The sequence below is a fragment of the Narcine bancroftii genome, chromosome 7 (assembly GCF_036971445.1).
Source record: "Narcine bancroftii isolate sNarBan1 chromosome 7, sNarBan1.hap1, whole genome shotgun sequence".
NCBI classification, from domain to species: Eukaryota; Metazoa; Chordata; class Chondrichthyes; order Torpediniformes; family Narcinidae; genus Narcine; species Narcine bancroftii.
In genome coordinates this window covers 72,460,093-72,485,817 of record NC_091475.1, presented here as the reverse complement: position 1 = coordinate 72,485,817, position 25,725 = coordinate 72,460,093, and positions in this window count along the sequence as shown.

The window sequence follows — 25,725 nt, the reverse complement described above, 5'->3', positions numbered from 1 at the left end:
TCACTCACAGTCTAAGCAAGAGGCTCTGTCATTAACTCACAGTATCAGCAAGAGGCTCTGTCATTCACTCGCAATATCAGCAAGAGGCTCTGTCATTCACTCATAGTATCAGCAAGAGGCTCTGTCATTCACTCACAATATCAGCAAGAGGCTCTGTCATTCACTCACAGTATCAGAAAGAGGCTCTGTCATTCACTCACAGTATCAGCAAGAGGCTCTGTCATTCACTCACAGTATCAGCATGAGGCTCTGTCAATCACTCACAGTATCAGCAAGAGGCTCTGTGATTCACTCACAGTATCAGCAAGAGGCTCTGTTAATCACTCACAGTATCAGCAAGAGGCTCTGTCATTCACTCACAGTATCAGCAAGAGGCTCTGTCATTCACTCACAATGTCGGCAAGAGGCTCTGTCATTCACTCACAGTATCGGCAAGAGGCTCTGTCATTCACTCACAGTATCAGCAAGAGGCTCTGTCATTCACTCACAATGTCAGCAAGAGGCTCTGTAATTCACTCACAGTATCGGCAAAAGGCTCTGTCATTCACTCACAGTATTTGCAAGAGGCTCTGTCATTCACTCACAGTATCGGCAAGAGTCTCTGTCATTCACTCACAGTATCAGCAAGAGGCTCTGTCATTCACTCACAATATCAGCAAGATGCTCTGTCATTCACTCACAGAATCAGCAAGAGGCTCTGTCATTCACTCACAGTATCAGCAAGAGGCTCTGTCATTCACTCACAGTATCAGCAAGAGGCTCTGTCATTCAATCACAGTATCAGCAAGAGGCTCTGTCATTAAATCAAAGTATCAGCAAGAGGCTCTGTAATTCACTCACAGTATCAGCTAGAGGCTCTGTCATTCACTCACAGTATCAGCAAGAGGCTCTGTCATTCACTCACAGTATCAGCAAGAGGCTCTGTCATTCACTCACAGTATCAGCAAGAGGCTCTGTCATTCAATCACAGTATCAGCGAGAGGCTCTGTCATTCACGCACAGTATCAGCAAGAGGCTCTGACATTCACTCACAGTATCAGCAAGAGGCTCTGTCATTCACTCACAGTATCAGCAAGAGGCTCTGTCATTCAATCACAGTATCAGGAAGAGGCTCTGTCATTCAATCACAGTATCAGAAGGAGGCTCTGTCATTCATTCACAATATCAGCAAGAGGCTCTGTCATTCACTTACAGTATCTGCAAGAGGCTCTGTCATTCACTCACAGTATCAGCAAGAGGCTCTGTCAATCAATCACAGAATCAGGAAGAGGCTCTGTCATTCACTCACAATATCAGCAAGAAGCTCTGTCAATCAATCACAGAATCAGGAAGAGGCTCTGTCATTCACTCACTGTATCAGCAAGACGCTCTGTCATTCACTCACAGTATCAGCAAGAGTCTCTGTCGTTCACTCACAGGCTCTGTCATTCACTCACAATATCAGCAAGAGGCTCTGACATTCACTCACAGTATCAGCAGGAGGCTCTGTTAATCACTCACAGTATCAGCAAGAGGCTCTGTCATTCACTCACAATGTCGGCAAGAGGCTCTGTCATTCACTCACAGTATCGGCAAGAGGCTCTGTCATTCACTCACAGTATCGGCAAGAGGCTCTGTCATTCACTCACAGTATCTGCAAGAGTCTCTGTCATTCACTCACAGTATCAGCAAGAGGCTCTGTCATTGAATCACAATGTCGGCAAGAGGCTCTGGCAAGAGGCTCTGTCATTCACTCACAGTATCAGCAAGAGGCTCTGTCATTCATTCACAATATCAGCAAGATGCTCTGTCATTCACTCACAGTATCAGCAAGAGGCTCTGTCATTCATTCACAATATCAGCAAGATGCTCTGTCATTCACTCACAGTATCAGCAAGAGGCTCTGTCATTCACTCACAGTATCAGCAAGAGGCTCTGTCATTCAATCACAGTATCAGCAAGAGGCTCTGTCATTAAATCAAATTATCAGCCAAAGGCTCTGTCATTTACTCACAGTATCAGCTAGAGGCGCTGTCATTCACTCACAGTATCAGCAAGAGGCTCTGTCATTCACTCACAGTATCAGCAAGAGGCTCTGTCATTCACTCACAGTATCAGCAAGAGGCTCTGTCATTCACTCACAGTATCATCAAGAGGCTCTGTCATTCACGCACAGTATCAGCAAGAGGCTCTGTCATTCACTCACAGTATCAGCAAGAGGCTCTGTCATTCACTCACAGTATCAGGAAGAGGCTCTGTCATTCAATCACAGTATCAGGAAGAGGCTCTGTCATTCAATCACAATATCAGCAAGAGGCTCTGTCATTCACTCACAATATCAGCAAGAGGCTCTGTCATTCACTCACAGTATCAGGATGAGGCTCTGTCATTCACTTACAGTATCAGCAAGAGGCTCTGTCATTCACTTACAGTATCAGCAAGAGGCTCTGTCATTCACTCACAGTATCAGCAAGAGGCTCTGTGATTCACTCACAGTGTCAGCAAGAGGCTCTGTCATTCACTCACAGTATCATCAAGAGGCTCTGTCATTCACGCACAGTATCAGCAAGAGGCTCTGTCATTCACTCACAGTATCAGCAAGAGGCTCTGTCATTCACTCACAGTATCAGGAAGAGGCTCTGTCATTCAATCACAGTATCAGGAAGAGGCTCTGTCATTCAATCACAGTATCAGCAAGAGGCTCTGTCATTCACTCACAGTATCTGCAAGAGGCTCTGACATTCACTCACAATATCAGCAAGAGGCTCTGTCAATCAATCACAGAATCAAGAAGAGGCTCTGTCATTCACTCACAATATCAGCAGGAGGCTCTTTCATTCACTCACAGTATCAGCAAGAGGCTCTGTCATTCACTCACAGAATCAGGAAGAGGCTCTGTCATTCACTCACAACGTCAGCAAGAGACTCTGTCATTCACTCACAGTATCAGCAAGAGGCTCTGTCATTCACTCACAATATCAGCAGGAGGCTCTGTCTTTCACTCACAGTATCAGCAAGAGGCTCTGTCATTCACTCACAGTATCAGGAAGAGGCTCTGTCATTCACTCACAGTATCAGCAAGAGGATCTGTCATTCACTCACAATATCAGCAAGAGGCTCTGTCATTCACTCACAATATCAGCAAGAGGCTCTGTCATTCACTCACAATATCAGCAAGAGGCTCTGTCATTCACTCACATTATCAGGATGAGGCTCTGTCATTCACTTACAGTATCAGCAAGAGGCTCTGTCATTCACTTACAGTATCAGCAAGAGGCTCTGTCATTCACTCACAGTATCAGCAAGAGGCTCTGTCATTCACTCACAGTATCAGCAAGAGGCTCTGTCATTCACTCACAGTATCATCAGGAGGCTCTGTCATTCATGCACAGTATCAGCAAGAGGCTCTGTCATTCACTCACAATATCAGCAAGAGGCTCTGTCATTCACTCACAATATCAGCAAGAGGCTCTGTCATTCACTCACAGTATCAGCAAGAGGCTCTGTCATTCACTCACAATATCAGCAAGAGGCTCTTTCATTCACTCACAGTATCAGCAAGAGGCTCTGTCATTCACTCACAGTATCAGCAAGAGGCTCTGTCATTCACTCACAATATCAGCAAGAGGCTCTGTCATTCACTCACAGTATCAGCAAGAGGCTCTGTCATTCACTCACAGTATCAGCAAGAGGCTCTGTCATTCACTCACAGTATCAGCAAGAGGCTCTGTCATTCACTCACAATATCAGCAAGAGGCTCTGTCATTCACTCACAATATCAGCAAGAGGCTCTGTCATTCACTCACAGTATCAGCAAGAGGCTCTGTCATTCACTCACAGTATCAGCAAGAGGCTCTGTCATTCACTCACAATATCAGCAAGAGGCTCTTTCATTCACTCACAGTATCAGCAAGAGGCTCTGTCATTCACTCACAGTATCAGCAAGAGGCTCTGTCATTCACTCACAATATCAGCAAGAGGCTCTGTCATTCACTCACAGTATCAGCAAGAGGCTCTGTCATTCACTCACAATATCAGCAAGAGGCTCTGTCATTCACTCATAGTATCAGCAAGAGGCTCTGTCATTCACTCACAATATCAGCAAGAGGCTCTGTCATTCACTCACAATATCAGCAAGAGGCTCTGTCATTCACTCACAATATCAGCAAGAGGCTCTGTCATTCACTCACAATATCAGCAAGAGGCTCTGTCATTCACTCACAGTATCAGCAACAGGCTCTGTCATTCACTCACAATATCAGCAAGAGGCTCTGTCATTCACTCACAATATCAGCAAGAGGCTCTATCATTCACTCACAATATTAGCAAGAGGCTCTGTCATTCAATCACAATATCAGCAAGAGGCTCTGTCATTCACTCACAGTATCGGCAAGAGGCTCTGTCATTCACTCACAGTATCAGCAAGAGGCTCTGTCATTCACTCACAATGTCGGCAAGAGGTTCTGTCTTTCACACACAGTATCAGCAAGAGGATCTGTCATTCACTCAAAATGTCGGCAAGAGGCTCTGTCATTCACTCACAGTATCGGCAAGAGGCTCTGTCATTCACTCACAGTATCAGAAAGAGGCTCTGTCATTCACTCACAGTATCAGCAAGAGGCTCTGTCATTCAATCACAGAATCAGCAAGAGGCTCTGTCATTCACTCACAATGTCGACAAGAGGCTCTATCATTCACTCACAGTATCAGCAAGAGGCTCTATCATTCACTCACAATATCAGCAAGAGGCTCTGTCATTCAATCACAATATCAGCAAGAGGCTCTGTCATTCACTGACAGTATCAGCAAGAGGCTCTGTCATTCACTCACAGTATAAGCAAAAGACTCTGTCATTCACTCACAGTATCAGCAAGAGGCTCTGTCATTCACTCACAGTATCAGCAAGAGGCTCTGTCATTCACTCACAGTATCAGCAAGAGGCTCTGTCATTGACTCACAGTATCAGCAAGAGGCTCTGTCATTCACTCACAGTATAATCAAGAGACTCTGTCATTCACTCACAATATCAGCAAGAGGCTCTGTCATTCACTCACAGTATCAGCAAGAGGCTCTGTCATTCACTCACAATATCAGCAAGAGGCTCTGTCATTCACTCACAGTATCAGCAAGAGGCTCTGTCATTCACTCACAGTATCAGCAAGAGGCTCTGTCATTCACTCACAATATCAGCAAGAGGCTCTGTCATTCACTCACAGTATCAGCAAGAGGCTCTGTCATTCACTCACAATATCAGCAAGAGGCTCTGTCATTCACTCACAATATCAGCAAGAGGCTCTGTCATTCACTCACAATATCAGCAAGAGGCTCTGTCATTCACTCATAGTATCAGCAAGAGGCTCTGTCATTCACTCACAGTCTAAGCAAGAGGCTCTGTCATTAACTCACAGTATCAGCAAGAGGCTCTGTCATTCACTCGCAATATCAGCAAGAGGCTCTGTCATTCACTCATAGTATCAGCAAGAGGCTCTGTCATTCACTCACAATATCAGCAAGAGGCTCTGTCATTCACTCACAGTATCAGAAAGAGGCTCTGTCATTCACTCACAGTATCAGCAAGAGGCTCTGTCATTCACTCACAGTATCAGCATGAGGCTCTGTCAATCACTCACAGTATCAGCAAGAGGCTCTGTGATTCACTCACAGTATCAGCAAGAGGCTCTGTTAATCACTCACAGTATCAGCAAGAGGCTCTGTCATTCACTCACAGTATCAGCAAGAGGCTCTGTCATTCACTCACAATGTCGGCAAGAGGCTCTGTCATTCACTCACAGTATCGGCAAGAGGCTCTGTCATTCACTCACAGTATCAGCAAGAGGCTCTGTCATTCACTCACAATGTCAGCAAGAGGCTCTGTAATTCACTCACAGTATCGGCAAAAGGCTCTGTCATTCACTCACAGTATTTGCAAGAGGCTCTGTCATTCACTCACAGTATCGGCAAGAGTCTCTGTCATTCACTCACAGTATCAGCAAGAGGCTCTGTCATTCACTCACAATATCAGCAAGATGCTCTGTCATTCACTCACAGAATCAGCAAGAGGCTCTGTCATTCACTCACAGTATCAGCAAGAGGCTCTGTCATTCACTCACAATATCAGCAAGAGGCTCTGTCATTCACTCACAATATCAGCAAGAGGCTCTGTCATTCACTCACAGTATCAGCAAGAGGCTCTGTCATTCACTCACAGTATCAGCAAGAGGCTCTGTCATTCACTCACAATATCAGCAAGAGGCTCTTTCATTCACTCACAGTATCAGCAAGAGGCTCTGTCATTCACTCACAGTATCAGCAAGAGGCTCCGTCATTCACTCACAATATCAGCAAGAGGCTCTGTCATTCACTCATAGTATCAGCAAGAGGCTCTGTCATTCACTCACAATATCAGCAAGAGGCTCTGTCATTCACTCACAATATCAGCAAGAGGCTCTGTCATTCACTCACAATATCAGCAAGAGGCTCTGTCATTCACTCACAATATCAGCAAGAGGCTCTGTCATTCACTCACAGTATCAGCAAGAGGCTCTGTCATTCACTCACAATATCAGCAAGAGGCTCTTTCATTCACTCACAGTATCAGCAAGAGGCTCTGTCATTCACTCACAGTATCAGCAAGAGGCTCTGTCATTCACTCACAATATCAGCAAGAGGCTCTGTCATTCACTCACAGTATCAGCAAGAGGCTCTGTCATTCACTCACAGTATCAGCAAGAGGCTCTGTCATTCACTCACAGTATCAGCAAGAGGCTCTGTCATTCACTCACAATATCAGCAAGAGGCTCTGTCATTCACTCACAATATCAGCAAGAGGCTCTGTCATTCACTCACAGTATCAGCAAGAGGCTCTGTCATTCACTCACAGTATCAGCAAGAGGCTCTGTCATTCACTCACAATATCAGCAAGAGGCTCTTTCATTCACTCACAGTATCAGCAAGAGGCTCTGTCATTCACTCACAGTATCAGCAAGAGGCTCTGTCATTCACTCACAATATCAGCAAGAGGCTCTGTCATTCACTCACAGTATCAGCAAGAGGCTCTGTCATTCACTCACAATATCAGCAAGAGGCTCTGTCATTCACTCATAGTATCAGCAAGAGGCTCTGTCATTCACTCACAATATCAGCAAGAGGCTCTGTCATTCACTCACAATATCAGCAAGAGGCTCTGTCATTCACTCACAATATCAGCAAGAGGCTCTGTCATTCACTCACAATATCAGCAAGAGGCTCTGTCATTCACTCACAGTATCAGCAACAGGCTCTGTCATTCACTCACAATATCAGCAAGAGGCTCTGTCATTCACTCACAATATCAGCAAGAGGCTCTATCATTCACTCACAATATTAGCAAGAGGCTCTGTCATTCAATCACAATATCAGCAAGAGGCTCTGTCATTCACTCACAGTATCGGCAAGAGGCTCTGTCATTCACTCACAGTATCAGCAAGAGGCTCTGTCATTCACTCACAATGTCGGCAAGAGGTTCTGTCTTTCACACACAGTATCAGCAAGAGGATCTGTCATTCACTCAAAATGTCGGCAAGAGGCTCTGTCATTCACTCACAGTATCGGCAAGAGGCTCTGTCATTCACTCACAGTATCAGAAAGAGGCTCTGTCATTCACTCACAGTATCAGCAAGAGGCTCTGTCATTCAATCACAGAATCAGCAAGAGGCTCTGTCATTCACTCACAATGTCGACAAGAGGCTCTATCATTCACTCACAGTATCAGCAAGAGGCTCTATCATTCACTCACAATATCAGCAAGAGGCTCTGTCATTCAATCACAATATCAGCAAGAGGCTCTGTCATTCACTGACAGTATCAGCAAGAGGCTCTGTCATTCACTCACAGTATAAGCAAAAGACTCTGTCATTCACTCACAGTATCAGCAAGAGGCTCTGTCATTCACTCACAGTATCAGCAAGAGGCTCTGTCATTCACTCACAGTATCAGCAAGAGGCTCTGTCATTGACTCACAGTATCAGCAAGAGGCTCTGTCATTCACTCACAGTATAATCAAGAGACTCTGTCATTCACTCACAATATCAGCAAGAGGCTCTGTCATTCACTCACAGTATCAGCAAGAGGCTCTGTCATTCACTCACAATATCAGCAAGAGGCTCTGTCATTCACTCACAGTATCAGCAAGAGGCTCTGTCATTCACTCACAGTATCAGCAAGAGGCTCTGTCATTCACTCACAATATCAGCAAGAGGCTCTGTCATTCACTCACAGTATCAGCAAGAGGCTCTGTCATTCACTCACAATATCAGCAAGAGGCTCTGTCATTCACTCACAATATCAGCAAGAGGCTCTGTCATTCACTCACAATATCAGCAAGAGGCTCTGTCATTCACTCATAGTATCAGCAAGAGGCTCTGTCATTCACTCACAGTCTAAGCAAGAGGCTCTGTCATTAACTCACAGTATCAGCAAGAGGCTCTGTCATTCACTCGCAATATCAGCAAGAGGCTCTGTCATTCACTCATAGTATCAGCAAGAGGCTCTGTCATTCACTCACAATATCAGCAAGAGGCTCTGTCATTCACTCACAGTATCAGAAAGAGGCTCTGTCATTCACTCACAGTATCAGCAAGAGGCTCTGTCATTCACTCACAGTATCAGCATGAGGCTCTGTCAATCACTCACAGTATCAGCAAGAGGCTCTGTGATTCACTCACAGTATCAGCAAGAGGCTCTGTTAATCACTCACAGTATCAGCAAGAGGCTCTGTCATTCACTCACAGTATCAGCAAGAGGCTCTGTCATTCACTCACAATGTCGGCAAGAGGCTCTGTCATTCACTCACAGTATCGGCAAGAGGCTCTGTCATTCACTCACAGTATCAGCAAGAGGCTCTGTCATTCACTCACAATGTCAGCAAGAGGCTCTGTAATTCACTCACAGTATCGGCAAAAGGCTCTGTCATTCACTCACAGTATTTGCAAGAGGCTCTGTCATTCACTCACAGTATCGGCAAGAGTCTCTGTCATTCACTCACAGTATCAGCAAGAGGCTCTGTCATTCACTCACAATATCAGCAAGATGCTCTGTCATTCACTCACAGAATCAGCAAGAGGCTCTGTCATTCACTCACAGTATCAGCAAGAGGCTCTGTCATTCACTCACAGTATCAGCAAGAGGCTCTGTCATTCAATCACAGTATCAGCAAGAGGCTCTGTCATTAAATCAAAGTATCAGCAAGAGGCTCTGTAATTCACTCACAGTATCAGCTAGAGGCTCTGTCATTCACTCACAGTATCAGCAAGAGGCTCTGTCATTCACTCACAGTATCAGCAAGAGGCTCTGTCATTCACTCACAGTATCAGCAAGAGGCTCTGTCATTGAATCACAGTATCAGCGAGAGGCTCTGTCATTCACGCACAGTATCAGCAAGAGGCTCTGACATTCACTCACAGTATCAGCAAGAGGCTCTGTCATTCACTCACAGTATCAGCAAGAGGCTCTGTCATTCAATCACAGTATCAGGAAGAGGCTCTGTCATTCAATCACAGTATCAGAAGGAGGCTCTGTCATTCATTCACAATATCAGCAAGAGGCTCTGTCATTCACTTACAGTATCTGCAAGAGGCTCTGTCATTCACTCACAGTATCAGCAAGAGGCTCTGTCAATCAATCACAGAATCAGGAAGAGGCTCTGTCATTCACTCACAATATCAGCAAGAAGCTCTGTCAATCAATCACAGAATCAGGAAGAGGCTCTGTCATTCACTCACTGTATCAGCAAGACGCTCTGTCATTCACTCACAGTATCAGCAAGAGTCTCTGTCGTTCACTCACAGGCTCTGTCATTCACTCACAATATCAGCAAGAGGCTCTGACATTCACTCACAGTATCAGCAGGAGGCTCTGTTAATCACTCACAGTATCAGCAAGAGGCTCTGTCATTCACTCACAATGTCGGCAAGAGGCTCTGTCATTCACTCACAGTATCGGCAAGAGGCTCTGTCATTCACTCACAGTATCGGCAAGAGGCTCTGTCATTCACTCACAGTATCTGCAAGAGTCTCTGTCATTCACTCACAGTATCAGCAAGAGGCTCTGTCATTGAATCACAATGTCGGCAAGAGGCTCTGGCAAGAGGCTCTGTCATTCACTCACAGTATCAGCAAGAGGCTCTGTCATTCATTCACAATATCAGCAAGATGCTCTGTCATTCACTCACAGTATCAGCAAGAGGCTCTGTCATTCATTCACAATATCAGCAAGATGCTCTGTCATTCACTCACAGTATCAGCAAGAGGCTCTGTCATTCACTCACAGTATCAGCAAGAGGCTCTGTCATTCAATCACAGTATCAGCAAGAGGCTCTGTCATTAAATCAAATTATCAGCCAAAGGCTCTGTCATTTACTCACAGTATCAGCTAGAGGCGCTGTCATTCACTCACAGTATCAGCAAGAGGCTCTGTCATTCACTCACAGTATCAGCAAGAGGCTCTGTCATTCACTCACAGTATCAGCAAGAGGCTCTGTCATTCACTCACAGTATCATCAAGAGGCTCTGTCATTCACGCACAGTATCAGCAAGAGGCTCTGTCATTCACTCACAGTATCAGCAAGAGGCTCTGTCATTCACTCACAGTATCAGGAAGAGGCTCTGTCATTCAATCACAGTATCAGGAAGAGGCTCTGTCATTCAATCACAATATCAGCAAGAGGCTCTGTCATTCACTCACAATATCAGCAAGAGGCTCTGTCATTCACTCACAGTATCAGGATGAGGCTCTGTCATTCACTTACAGTATCAGCAAGAGGCTCTGTCATTCACTTACAGTATCAGCAAGAGGCTCTGTCATTCACTCACAGTATCAGCAAGAGGCTCTGTGATTCACTCACAGTATCAGCAAGAGGCTCTGTCATTCACTCACAGTATCATCAAGAGGCTCTGTCATTCACGCACAGTATCAGCAAGAGGCTCTGTCATTCACTCACAGTATCAGCAAGAGGCTCTGTCATTCACTCACAGTATCAGGAAGAGGCTCTGTCATTCAATCACAGTATCAGGAAGAGGCTCTGTCATTCAATCACAGTATCAGCAAGAGGCTCTGTCATTCACTCACAGTATCTGCAAGAGGCTCTGACATTCACTCACAATATCAGCAAGAGGCTCTGTCAATCAATCACAGAATCAAGAAGAGGCTCTGTCATTCACTCACAATATCAGCAGGAGGCTCTTTCATTCACTCACAGTATCAGCAAGAGGCTCTGTCATTCACTCACAGAATCAGGAAGAGGCTCTGTCATTCACTCACAACGTCAGCAAGAGACTCTGTCATTCACTCACAGTATCAGCAAGAGGCTCTGTCATTCACTCACAATATCAGCAGGAGGCTCTGTCTTTCACTCACAGTATCAGCAAGAGGCTCTGTCATTCACTCACAGTATCAGGAAGAGGCTCTGTCATTCACTCACAGTATCAGCAAGAGGCTCTGTCATTCACTCACAATATCAGCAAGAGGCTCTGTCATTCACTCACAATATCAGCAAGAGGCTCTGTCATTCACTCACAATATCAGCAAGAGGCTCTGTCATTCACTCACATTATCAGGATGAGGCTCTGTCATTCACTTACAGTATCAGCAAGAGGCTCTGTCATTCACTTACAGTATCAGCAAGAGGCTCTGTCATTCACTCACAGTATCAGCAAGAGGCTCTGTCATTCACTCACAGTATCAGCAAGAGGCTCTGTCATTCACTCACAGTATCATCAGGAGGCTCTGTCATTCATGCACAGTATCAGCAAGAGGCTCTGTCATTCACTCACAATATCAGCAAGAGGCTCTGTCATTCACTCACAATATCAGCAAGAGGCTCTGTCATTCACTCACAGTATCAGCAAGAGGCTCTGTCATTCACTCACAATATCAGCAAGAGGCTCTTTCATTCACTCACAGTATCAGCAAGAGGCTCTGTCATTCACTCACAGTATCAGCAAGAGGCTCTGTCATTCACTCACAATATCAGCAAGAGGCTCTGTCATTCACTCACAGTATCAGCAAGAGGCTCTGTCATTCACTCACAGTATCAGCAAGAGGCTCTGTCATTCACTCACAGTATCAGCAAGAGGCTCTGTCATTCACTCACAATATCAGCAAGAGGCTCTGTCATTCACTCACAATATCAGCAAGAGGCTCTGTCATTCACTCACAGTATCAGCAAGAGGCTCTGTCATTCACTCACAGTATCAGCAAGAGGCTCTGTCATTCACTCACAATATCAGCAAGAGGCTCTTTCATTCACTCACAGTATCAGCAAGAGGCTCTGTCATTCACTCACAGTATCAGCAAGAGGCTCTGTCATTCACTCACAATATCAGCAAGAGGCTCTGTCATTCACTCACAGTATCAGCAAGAGGCTCTGTCATTCACTCACAATATCAGCAAGAGGCTCTGTCATTCACTCATAGTATCAGCAAGAGGCTCTGTCATTCACTCACAATATCAGCAAGAGGCTCTGTCATTCACTCACAATATCAGCAAGAGGCTCTGTCATTCACTCACAATATCAGCAAGAGGCTCTGTCATTCACTCACAATATCAGCAAGAGGCTCTGTCATTCACTCACAGTATCAGCAACAGGCTCTGTCATTCACTCACAATATCAGCAAGAGGCTCTGTCATTCACTCACAATATCAGCAAGAGGCTCTATCATTCACTCACAATATTAGCAAGAGGCTCTGTCATTCAATCACAATATCAGCAAGAGGCTCTGTCATTCACTCACAGTATCGGCAAGAGGCTCTGTCATTCACTCACAGTATCAGCAAGAGGCTCTGTCATTCACTCACAATGTCGGCAAGAGGTTCTGTCTTTCACACACAGTATCAGCAAGAGGATCTGTCATTCACTCAAAATGTCGGCAAGAGGCTCTGTCATTCACTCACAGTATCGGCAAGAGGCTCTGTCATTCACTCACAGTATCAGAAAGAGGCTCTGTCATTCACTCACAGTATCAGCAAGAGGCTCTGTCATTCAATCACAGAATCAGCAAGAGGCTCTGTCATTCACTCACAATGTCGACAAGAGGCTCTATCATTCACTCACAGTATCAGCAAGAGGCTCTATCATTCACTCACAATATCAGCAAGAGGCTCTGTCATTCAATCACAATATCAGCAAGAGGCTCTGTCATTCACTGACAGTATCAGCAAGAGGCTCTGTCATTCACTCACAGTATAAGCAAAAGACTCTGTCATTCACTCACAGTATCAGCAAGAGGCTCTGTCATTCACTCACAGTATCAGCAAGAGGCTCTGTCATTCACTCACAGTATCAGCAAGAGGCTCTGTCATTGACTCACAGTATCAGCAAGAGGCTCTGTCATTCACTCACAGTATAATCAAGAGACTCTGTCATTCACTCACAATATCAGCAAGAGGCTCTGTCATTCACTCACAGTATCAGCAAGAGGCTCTGTCATTCACTCACAATATCAGCAAGAGGCTCTGTCATTCACTCACAGTATCAGCAAGAGGCTCTGTCATTCACTCACAGTATCAGCAAGAGGCTCTGTCATTCACTCACAATATCAGCAAGAGGCTCTGTCATTCACTCACAGTATCAGCAAGAGGCTCTGTCATTCACTCACAATATCAGCAAGAGGCTCTGTCATTCACTCACAATATCAGCAAGAGGCTCTGTCATTCACTCACAATATCAGCAAGAGGCTCTGTCATTCACTCATAGTATCAGCAAGAGGCTCTGTCATTCACTCACAGTCTAAGCAAGAGGCTCTGTCATTAACTCACAGTATCAGCAAGAGGCTCTGTCATTCACTCGCAATATCAGCAAGAGGCTCTGTCATTCACTCATAGTATCAGCAAGAGGCTCTGTCATTCACTCACAATATCAGCAAGAGGCTCTGTCATTCACTCACAGTATCAGAAAGAGGCTCTGTCATTCACTCACAGTATCAGCAAGAGGCTCTGTCATTCACTCACAGTATCAGCATGAGGCTCTGTCAATCACTCACAGTATCAGCAAGAGGCTCTGTGATTCACTCACAGTATCAGCAAGAGGCTCTGTTAATCACTCACAGTATCAGCAAGAGGCTCTGTCATTCACTCACAGTATCAGCAAGAGGCTCTGTCATTCACTCACAATGTCGGCAAGAGGCTCTGTCATTCACTCACAGTATCGGCAAGAGGCTCTGTCATTCACTCACAGTATCAGCAAGAGGCTCTGTCATTCACTCACAATGTCAGCAAGAGGCTCTGTAATTCACTCACAGTATCGGCAAAAGGCTCTGTCATTCACTCACAGTATTTGCAAGAGGCTCTGTCATTCACTCACAGTATCGGCAAGAGTCTCTGTCATTCACTCACAGTATCAGCAAGAGGCTCTGTCATTCACTCACAATATCAGCAAGATGCTCTGTCATTCACTCACAGAATCAGCAAGAGGCTCTGTCATTCACTCACAGTATCAGCAAGAGGCTCTGTCATTCACTCACAGTATCAGCAAGAGGCTCTGTCATTCAATCACAGTATCAGCAAGAGGCTCTGTCATTAAATCAAAGTATCAGCAAGAGGCTCTGTAATTCACTCACAGTATCAGCTAGAGGCTCTGTCATTCACTCACAGTATCAGCAAGAGGCTCTGTCATTCACTCACAGTATCAGCAAGAGGCTCTGTCATTCACTCACAGTATCAGCAAGAGGCTCTGTCATTCAATCACAGTATCAGCGAGAGGCTCTGTCATTCACGCACAGTATCAGCAAGAGGCTCTGACATTCACTCACAGTATCAGCAAGAGGCTCTGTCATTCACTCACAGTATCAGCAAGAGGCTCTGTCATTCAATCACAGTATCAGGAAGAGGCTCTGTCATTCAATCACAGTATCAGAAGGAGGCTCTGTCATTCATTCACAATATCAGCAAGAGGCTCTGTCATTCACTTACAGTATCTGCAAGAGGCTCTGTCATTCACTCACAGTATCAGCAAGAGGCTCTGTCAATCAATCACAGAATCAGGAAGAGGCTCTGTCATTCACTCACAATATCAGCAAGAAGCTCTGTCAATCAATCACAGAATCAGGAAGAGGCTCTGTCATTCACTCACTGTATCAGCAAGACGCTCTGTCATTCACTCACAGTATCAGCAAGAGTCTCTGTCGTTCACTCACAGGCTCTGTCATTCACTCACAATATCAGCAAGAGGCTCTGACATTCACTCACAGTATCAGCAGGAGGCTCTGTTAATCACTCACAGTATCAGCAAGAGGCTCTGTCATTCACTCACAATGTCGGCAAGAGGCTCTGTCATTCACTCACAGTATCGGCAAGAGGCTCTGTCATTCACTCACAGTATCGGCAAGAGGCTCTGTCATTCACTCACAGTATCTGCAAGAGTCTCTGTCATTCACTCACAGTATCAGCAAGAGGCTCTGTCATTGAATCACAATGTCGGCAAGAGGCTCTGGCAAGAGGCTCTGTCATTCACTCACAGTATCAGCAAGAGGCTCTGTCATTCATTCACAATATCAGCAAGATGCTCTGTCATTCACTCACAGTATCAGCAAGAGGCTCTGTCATTCATTCACAATATCAGCAAGATGCTCTGTCATTCACTCACAGTATCAGCAAGAGGCTCTGTCATTCACTCACAGTATCAGCAAGAGGCTCTGTCATTCAATCACAGTATCAGCAAGAGGCTCTGTCATTAAATCAAATTATCAGCCAAAGGCTCTGTCATTTACTCACAGTATCAGCTAGAGGCGCTGTCATTCACTCACAGTATCAGCAAGAGGCTCTGTCATTCACTCACAGTATCAGCAAGAGGCTCTGTCATTCACTCACAGTATCAGCAAGAGGCTCTGTCATTCACTCACAGTATCATCAAGAGGCTCTGTCATTCACGCACAGTATCAGCAAGAGGCTCTGTCATTCACTCACAGTATCAGCAAGAGGCTCTGTCATTCACTCACAGTATCAGGAAGAGGCTCTGTCATTCAATCACAGTATCAGGAAGAGGCTCTGTCATTCAATCACAATATCAGCAAGAGGCTCTGTCATTCACTCACAATATCAGCAAGAGGCTCTGTCATTCACTCACAGTATCAGGATGAGGCTCTGTCATTCACTTACAGTATCAGCAAGAGGCTCTGTCATTCACTTACAGTATCAGCAAGAGGCTCTGTCATTCACTCACAGTATCAGCAAGAGGCTCTGTGATTCACTCACAGTATCAGCAAGAGGCTCTGTCATTCACTCACAGTATCATCAAGAGGCTCTGTCATTCACGCACAGTATCAGCAAGAGGCTCTGTCATTCACTCACAGTATCAGCAAGAGGCTCTGTCATTCACTCACAGTATCAGGAAGAGGCTCTGTCATTCAATCACAGTATCAGGAAGAGGCTCTGTCATTCAATCACAGTATCAGCAAGAGGCTCTGTCATTCACTCACAGTATCTGCAAGAGGCTCTGACATTCACTCACAATATCAGCAAGAGGCTCTGTCAATCAATCACAGAATCAAGAAGAGGCTCTGTCATTCACTCACAATATCAGCAGGAGGCTCTTTCATTCACTCACAGTATCAGCAAGAGGCTCTGTCATTCACTCACAGAATCAGGAAGAGGCTCTGTCATTCACTCACAACGTCAGCAAGAGACTCTGTCATTCACTCACAGTATCAGCAAGAGGCTCTGTCATTCACTCACAATATCAGCAGGAGGCTCTGTCTTTCACTCACAGTATCAGCAAGAGGCTCTGTCATTCACTCACAGTATCAGGAAGAGGCTCTGTCATTCACTCACAGTATCAGCAAGAGGCTCTGTCATTCACTCACAATATCAGCAAGAGGCTCTGTCATTCACTCACAATATCAGCAAGAGGCTCTGTCATTCACTCACAATATCAGCAAGAGGCTCTGTCATTCACTCACATTATCAGCATGAGGCTCTGTCATTCACTTACAGTATCAGCAAGAGGCTCTGTCATTCACTTACAGTATCAGCAAGAGGCTCTGTCATTCACTCACAGTATCAGCAAGAGGCTCTGTCATTCACTCACAGTATCAGCAAGAGGCTCTGTCATTCACTCACAGTATCATCAGGAGGCTCTGTCATTCATGCACAGTATCAGCAAGAGGCTCTGTCATTCACTCACAGTATCAGCAAGAGGCTCTGTCATTCACTCACAGTATCAGGAAGAGGCTCTGTCATTCAATCACAGTATCAGGAAGAGGCTCTGTCATTCAATCACAGTATCAGCAAGAGGCTCTGTCATTCACTCACAGTATCTGCAAGAGGCTCTGTCATTCACTTACAATATCAGCAAGAGGCTCTGTCAATCAATCACAGAATCAGGAAGAGGCTCTGTCATTCACTGACAATATCAGCAAGAGGCTCTGTCATTCACTCACAGTATCAGCAAGAGGCTCTGTCATTCACTCACAGAATCAGGAAGAGGCTCTGTCATTCACTCACAACGTCAGCAAGAGACTCTGTAATTCACTCACAGTATCAGCAAGAGGCTCTGTCATTCACTCACAGTATCAGCAAGAGGCTCTTTCATTCACTCACAGTATCAGCAAGAGGCACTGTCATTCACTCACAGTATCAGCAAGAGGCTCTGTCATTCACTCACAGTATCAGCAAGAGGCTCTGTCATTCAATCACAGTATCAGCAAGAGGCTCTGTCATTCACTCACAGTATCAGCAAGAGGCTCTGTCATTCACTCACAGTATCAGCAAGAGGCTCTGTCATTCACTCACAGTATCGGCAAGAGGCTCTGTCATTCACTCACAGTATCGGAAAGAGTCTCTGTTATTCACTCACAGTATCAGCAAGAGGCTCTGTCATTCACTCACAATGTCGGCAAGAGGCTCTGTCTTTCACTCACAGTGTCAGCAAGAGGGTCTGTCATTCACACAAAATGTCGGCAAGAGGCTCTGTCATTCACTCACACTATCGGCAAGAGGCTCTGTCATCCACTCACAGTATCGGCAAGAGGCTCTATCATTCACTCACAGTATCAGAAAGAGGCTCTGTCATTCACTCACAGAATCAGCAAGAGGCTCTGTCATTCACTCACAATGTCGACAAGAGGCTCTATCATTTACTCACAATATCAGCAAGAGGCTCTGTCATTCACTCACAGTATCAGCAAGAGGCTCTGTCATTCAATCACAGAATCAGCAAGAGGCTCTGTCATTCACTCACAATGTCGACAAGAGGCTCTATCATTTACTCACAATATCAGCAAGAGGCTCTGTCATTCACTCACAGTATCAGCAAGAGGCTCTATCATTCACTCACAATATCAGCAAGAGGCTCTGTCATTCAATCACAATATCAGCAAGAGGCTCTGTCATTCACTCACAGTATCAGCAAGAGGCTCTGTCATTCACTCACAGTATCAGCAAGAGGCTCTGTCATTCAATCACAGTATCAGAAAGAGGCTCTGTCATTCACTCACAGTATCAGCAAGAGGCTCTGTCATTCACTCACAGTATCAGCAAGAGGCTCTGTCATTCACTCACAGTATAAGCAAGAGGCTCTGTCATTCACTCACAGTATCAGCAAGAGGCTCTGTCATGCACTCACAGTATCAGCAAGAGGCTCTGTCATTCACTCACAGTATCAGCAAGAGGCTCTGTCATTCACTCACAGTATCAGCAAGAGGCTCTGTCATTCACTCACAGTATCAGCAAGAGGCTCTGTCATTCACTCACAGTATCAGCAAGAGGCTCTGTCATTCAATCACAGTATCAGAAAGAGGCTCTATCATTCACTCACAATATCAGCAAGAGGCTCTGTCATTCAATCACAGAATCAGCAAGAGGCTCTGTCATTCACTCACAGTATCAGCAAGAGGCTCTGTCATTCACTCACAGTATCAGCAAGAGGCTCTGTCATTCAATCACAGTATCAGAAAGAGGCTCTATCATTCACTCACAATGTCGGCAAGAGGCTCTGTCATTCACTCACAATATCAGGAAGAGGCTCTGTCATTCACTCGCAGTATCAGCAAGAGGCTCTGTCATTCACTCACAGTATCAGCAAGAGGCTCTGTCATTCACTCACAGTATCAGCAAGAGGCTCTGTCATTCACTCACAGTATCAGCAAGAGGCTCTGTCATTCACTCACAGTATCAGCAAGTGGCTCTGTCATTCACTCACTGTATCAGCAAGAGGCTCTGTCATTCACTCACAATATCAGCAAGAGGCTCGGTCATTCACTCACAGTATCAGCAAGAGGCTCTGTCATTCACTCACAGTATCAGCAAGAGGCTCTGTCATTGACTCACAGTATCAGCAAGAGGCTCTGTCATTCACTCACAGTATAAGCAAGAGGCTCTGTCATTCACTCACAGTATAAGCAAGAGGCTCTGTCATTCAATCACAGTATCAGAAAGAGCCTCTGTCATTCAATCACAATATCAGCAAGAGACTCTGTCATTCAATCACAGTATCAGCAAGAGGCTCTGTCATTGACTCACAGTATCAGCAAGAGGCTCTGTCATTCATTCACAGTATAAGCAAGAGGATCTGTCATTCACTCACAGTATCAGCAAGAGGCTCTTTCATGCACTCACAGTATCAGCAAGAGGCTCAGTCATGCACTAACTGTATCAGCAAGAGGCTCTGTCATGTAATAACTATATCAGCAAGAGGCTCTGTCATTCAATCACAGAATCAGCAAGAGGCTCTGTCATTCACTCACAATGTCGGCAAGAGGCTCTGTCATTCACTCACAATATCAGGAAGAGGCTCTGTCATTCACTCGCAGTATCAGCAAGAGGCTCTGTCATTCACTCACAGTATCAGCAAGAGGCTCTGTCATTCACTCACAGTATCAGCAAGAGCCTCTGTCATTCACTCACAGTATCAGCAAGAGGCTCTGTCATTCACTCACAGTATCAGCAAGAGGCTCTGTCATTCACTCACAATATCAGCAAGAGGCTCGGTCATTCACTCACAGTATCAGCAAGAGACTCTGTCATTCTCTCACAGTATCAGCAAGAGGCTCTGTCATTCACTCACAGTATCAGCAAGAGGCTCTGTCATTCACTCACAGTATCAGCAAGAGGCTCTGTCATTCACTCACAGTATCAGCAAGAGGCTCTGTCATTAAATCAAAGTATCAGCAAGAGGCTCTGTCATTCACTCACAGTATCAGCTAGAGGCTCTGTCATTCACTCACAGTATCAGCAAGAGGCTCTGTCATTCACTCACAATATCAGCAAGAGGCTCTGTCATTCACTCACAGTATCAGCAAGAGGCTCTGTCATTCACTCACAGTATCAGCAAGAGGCTCTGTCATTCACTCACAGTATCAGCAAGAGGCTCTGTCATTCACTCACAATATCAGCAAGAGGCTCTGTCATTCACTCACAATATCAGCAAGAGGCTCTGTCATTCACTCACAGTATCATCAAGAGGCTCTGTCATTCACTAACAGTATCAGCAAGAGGCTCTGTCATTCACTCACAATATCAGCAAGAGGCTCTTTCATTCACTCACAGTATCAGCAAGAGGCTCTGTCATTCACTCACAATATCAGCAAGAGGCTCTGTCATTCACTCATAGTATCAGCAAGAGGCTCTGTCATTCACTCACAATATCAGCAAGAGGCTCTGTCATTCACTCACAATATCAGCAAGAGGCTCTGTCATTCACTCACAATATCAGCAAGAGGCTCTATCATTCACTCACAATATCAGCAAGAGGCTCTGTCATTCACTCACAATATCAGCAAGAGGCTCTGTCATTCACTCACAGTATCAGCAACAGGCTCTGTCATTCACTCACAATATCAGCAAGAGGCTCTGTCATTCACTCACAATATCAGCAAGAGGCTCTGTCATTCACTCACAGTATCGGCAAGAGGCTCTGTCATTCACTCACAGTATCAGCAAGAGGCTCTGTCATTCACTCACAATGTCGGCAAGAGGTTCTGTCTTTCACACACAGTATCAGCAAGAGGATCTGTCATTCACTCAAAATGTCGGCAAGAGGCTCTGTCATTCACTCACAGTATCGGCAAGAGGCTCTGTCATTCACTCACAGTATCAGAAAGAGGCTCTGTCATTCACTCACAGTATCAGCAAGAGGCTCTGTCATTGACTCACAGTATCAGCAAGAGGCTCTGTCATTCACTCACAGTATCAGCAAGAGGCTCTGTCATTGACTCACAGTATCAGCAAGAGGCTCTGTCATTCACTCACAATGTCGACAAGAGGCTCTATCATTCACTCACAGTATCAGCAAGAGGCTCTATCATTCACTCACAATATCAGCAAGAGGCTCTGTCATTCAATCACAATATCAGCAAGAGGCTCTGTCATTCACTCACAGTATCAGCAAGAGGCTCTGTCATTCACTCACAGTATCAGCAAGAGGCTCTGTCATTCACTCACAGTATCAGCAAGAGGCTCTGTCATTGACTCACAGTATCAGCAAGAGGCTCTGTCATTCACTCACAGTATAATCAAGAGACTCTGTCATTCACTCACAGTATCAGCAAGAGGCTCTGTCATTCACTCACAGTATCAGCAAGAGGCTCTGTCATTCACTCACAATATCAGCAAGAGGCTCTGTCATTCACTCACAGTATCAGCAAGAGGCTCTGACATTCACTCACAATATCAGCAAGAGGCTCTGTCATTCACTCACAATATCAGCAAGAGGCTCTGTCATTCACTCACAATATCAGCAAGAGGCTCTGTCATTCACTCATAGTATCAGCAAGAGGCTCTGTCATTCACTCACAGTCTAAGCAAGAGGCTCTGTCATTAACTCACAGTATCAGCAAGAGGCTCTGTCATTCACTCACAATATCAGCAAGAGGCTCTGTCATTCACTCACAGTATCAGCAAGAGGCTCTGTCATTCACTCACAGTATCAGCAAGAGGCTCTGTCATTCACTCACAGTATCAGAATGAGGCTCTGTCAATCACTCACAGTATCAGCAAGAGGCTCTGTGATTCACTCACAGTATCAGCAAGAGGCTCTGTTAATCACTCACAGTATCAGCAAGAGGCTCTGTCATTCACTCACAGTATCAGCAAGAGGCTCTGTCATTCACTCACAATGTCGGCAAGAGGCTCTGTCATTCACTCACAGTATCGGCAAGAGGCTCTGTCATTCACTCACAGTATCAGCAAGAGGCTCTCTCATTCACTCACAATGTCAGCAAGAGGCTCTGTCATTCACTCACAGTATCGGCAAGAGGCTCTGTCATTCACTCACAGTATTTGCAAGAGGCTCTGTCATTCACTCACAGTATCGGCAAGAGTCTCTGTCATTCACTCACAGTATCAGCAAGAGGCTCTGTCATTCACTCACAATATCAGCAAGATGCTCTGTCATTCACTCACAGAATCAGCAAGAGGCTCTGTCATTCACTCACAGTATCAGCAAGAGGCTCTGTCATTCACTCACAGTATCAGCAAGAGGCTCTGTCATTCAATCACAGTATCAGCAAGAGGCTCTGTCATTAAATCAAAGTATCAGCAAGAGGCTCTGTAATTCACTCACAGTATCAGCTAGAGGCTCTGTCATTCACTCACAGTATCAGCAAGAGGCTCTGTCATTCACTCACAGTATCAGCAAGAGGCTCTGTCATTCACTCACAGTATCAGCAAGATGCTCTGTCATTCAATCACAGTATCAGCGAGAGGCTCTGTCATTCACGCACAGTATCAGCAAGAGGCTCTGACATTCACTCACAGTATCAGCAAGAGGCTCTGTCATTCACTCACAGTATCAGCAAGAGGCTCTGTCATTCAATCACAGTATCAGGAAGAGGCTCTGTCATTCAATCACAGTATCAGAAAGAGGCTCTGTCATTCATTCACAATATCAGCAAGAGGCTCTGTCATTCACTTACAGTATCTGCAAGAGGCTCTGTCATTCACTCACAGTATCAGCAAGAGGCTCTGTCAATCAATCACAGAATCAGGAAGAGGCTCTCTCATTCACTCACAATATCAGCAAGAAGCTCTGTCAATCAATCACAGAATCAGGAAGAGGCTCTGTCATTCACTCACTGTATCAGCAAGAGGCTCTGTCATTCACTCACAGTATCAGCAAGAGTCTCTGTCGTTCACTCACAGGCTCTGTCATTCACTCACAATATCAGCAAGAGGCTCTGACATTCACTCACAGTATCAGCAGGAGGCTCTGTTAATCACTCACAGTATCAGCAAGAGGCTCTGTCATTCACTCACAATGTCGGCAAGAGGCTCTGTCATTCACTCACAGTATCGGCAAGAGGCTCTGTCATTCACTCACAGTATCGGCAAGAGGCTCTGTCATTCACTCACAGTATCTGCAAGAGTCTCTGTCATTCACTCACAGTATCAGCAAGAGGCTCTGTCATCGAATCACAATGTCGGCAAGAGGCTCTGGCAAGAGGCTCTGTCATTCACTCACAGTATCAGCAAGAGGCTCTGTCATTCATTCACAATATCAGCAAGATGCTCTGTCATTCACTCACAGTATCAGCAAGAGGCTCTGTCATTCATTCACAATATCAGCAAGATGCTCTGTCATTCACTCACAGTATCAGCAAGAGGCTCTGTCATTCACTCACAGTATCAGCAAGAGGCTCTGTCATTCAATCACAGTATCAGCAAGAGGCTCTGTCATTAAATCAAATTATCAGCCAAAGGCTCTGTCATTCACTCACAGTATCAGCTAGAGGCGCTGTCATTCACTCACAGTATCAGCAAGAGGCTCTGTCATTCACTCACAGTATCAGCAAGAGGCTCTGTCATTCACTCACAGTATCAGCAAGAGGCTCTGTCATTCACTCACAGTATCATCAAGAGGCTCTGTCATTCACGCACAGTATCAGCAAGAGGCTCTGTCATTCACTCACAGTATCAGCAAGAGGCTCTGTCATTCACTCACAGTATCAGGAAGAGGCTCTGTCATTCAATCACAGTATCAGGAAGAGGCTCTGTCATTCAATCACAATATCAGCAAGAGGCTCTGTCATTCACTCACAATATCAGCAAGAGGCTCTGTCATTCACTCACAGTATCAGGATGAGGCTCTGTCATTCACTTACAGTATCAGCAAGAGGCTCTGTCATTCACTTACAGTATCAGCAAGAGGCTCTGTCATTCACTCACAGTATCAGCAAGAGGCTCTGTGATTCACTCACAGTATCAGCAAGAGGCTCTGTCATTCACTCACAGTATCATCAAGAGGCTCTGTCATTCACGCACAGTATCAGCAAGAGGCTCTGTCATTCACTCACAGTATCAGCAAGAGGCTCTGTCATTCACTCACAGTATCAGGAAGAGGCTCTGTCATTCAATCACAGTATCAGGAAGAGGCTCTGTCATTCAATCACAGTATCAGCAAGAGGCTCTGTCATTCACTCACAGTATCTGCAAGAGGCTCTGACATTCACTCACAATATCAGCAAGAGGCTCTGTCAATCAATCACAGAATCAAGAAGAGGCTCTGTCATTCACTCACAATATCAGCAGGAGGCTCTTTCATTCACTCACAGTATCAGCAAGAGGCTCTGTCATTCACTCACAGAATCAGGAAGAGGCTCTGTCATTCACTCACAACGTCAGCAAGAGACTCTGTCATTCACTCACAGTATCAGCAAGAGGCTCTGTCATTCACTCACAATATCAGCAAGAGGCTCACAGTTAATCGCTCACAGTATCAGCAAGAGGCTCTGTCATTCACTCACAGTATCAGCAAGAGGCTCTGTCATTCACTCACAATATCAGCAAGAGGCTCTGTCTTTCACTCACAGTATCAGCAAGAGGCTCTGTCATTCACTCACAGTATCAGGAAGAGGCTCACAGTTAATCACTCACAGTATCAGCAAGAGGCTCTGTCATTCACTCACAGTATCAGCAAGAGGCTCTGTCATTCACTCACAATATCAGCAAGAGGCTCTGTCATTCACTCACAATATCAGCAAGAGGCTCTGTCATTCACTCACAATATCAGCAAGAGGCTCTGTCATTCACTCACAATATCAGCAGGAGGCTCTGTCATTCACTCACAGTATCAGGAAGAGGCTCTGTCATTCACTCACAATATCAGCAAGAGGCTCACAGTTAATCACTCACAGTATCAGCAAGAGGCTCAGTCATTCACTCACAGTATCAGGAAGAGGCTCTGTCATTCACTCACAGTATCAGGAAGAGGCTCTGTCATTCACTCACAATATCAGCAAGAGGCTCACAGTTAATCACTCACAGTATCAGCAAGAGGCTCTGTCATTCACTCACAGTATCAGCAAGAGGCTCTGTCATTCACTCACAATATCAGCAAGAGGCTCTGTCATTCACTCACAATATCAGCAAGAGGCTCTGTCATTCACTCACATTATCAGGATGAGGCTCTGTCATTCACTTACAGTATCAGCAAGAGGCTCTGTCATTCACTTACAGTATCAGCAAGAGGCTCTGTCATTCACTCACAGTATCAGCAAGAGGCTCTGTCATTCACTCACAGTATCAGCAAGAGGCTCTGTCATTCACTCACAGTATCATCAAGAGGCTCTGCAATTCATGCACAGTATCAGCAAGAGGCTCTGTCATTCACTCACAGTATCAGCAAGAGGCTCTGTCATTCACTCACAGTATCAGGAAGAGGCTCTGTCATTCAATCACAGTATCAGCAAGAGGCTCTGTCATTCACTCACAGTATCTGCAAGAGGCTCTGTCATTCACTTACAATATCAGCAAGAGGCTCTGTCAATCAATCACAGAATCAGG